This window comes from Wasmannia auropunctata, unplaced genomic scaffold (genome assembly GCF_000956235.1).
Source record: "Wasmannia auropunctata unplaced genomic scaffold, wasmannia.A_1.0 LD336078.1, whole genome shotgun sequence".
Lineage (NCBI taxonomy): Eukaryota > Metazoa > Arthropoda > Insecta > Hymenoptera > Formicidae > Wasmannia > Wasmannia auropunctata.
Window position 1 is genome coordinate 1,033,108 of NW_012026812.1, and position 633 is coordinate 1,033,740.

The following is a 633-nucleotide window of genomic DNA, read 5'->3' on the forward strand; positions in this document are numbered from 1 at the left end:
ACTTCCTTCCTGAGGATTTCGCATTTATCGGGCTGCAGTTTCAATTTACTGCTTCGTAAGCGCTTGAGCACTGCGACGAGTCTCTCGTTGTGCTCTTTTAAGTTTGCTCCGTATATCACGATATCATCTAAATAAACTAAACATTTTAACCCTTGCAATCCTGTTAATACGGAATTCATCAGGCGTTGAAATGTCGCTGGCGCGTTTTTTAGTCCAAACGGCATTCTGTTATATTCGTAATGTCCATACGGCGTTGAGAAGGCCGTCTTATTTTTATCCTTTTCTGCCATCGGGATTTGATGATATCCCGACGCAAGGTCTAACGTCGAAAAATATTTCGCATTGCCTAATTGATCTAGGATATCGGTTATATTGGGTAGCGGAAAGGAATCTCCTATTGTGAGATCGTTAAGTTTCCTAAAATCTACCACGATTCTTAATTTGCGTTTCCCTGACGCGTCTGTTTTTTTCGTACACTACTAGCAGTGGCGCATTCCACTGGCTTGTTGCTGGGGCGGAATAATTTCGTTCCGCCAGCATCTTGGCGATTTGTTTGTTGACTTCCTCTTTATGTTTTCGGGTTAGTCGATACGGTCTTCTATTTACCGGTGCGCAATCCGCACGGGTCGCTAT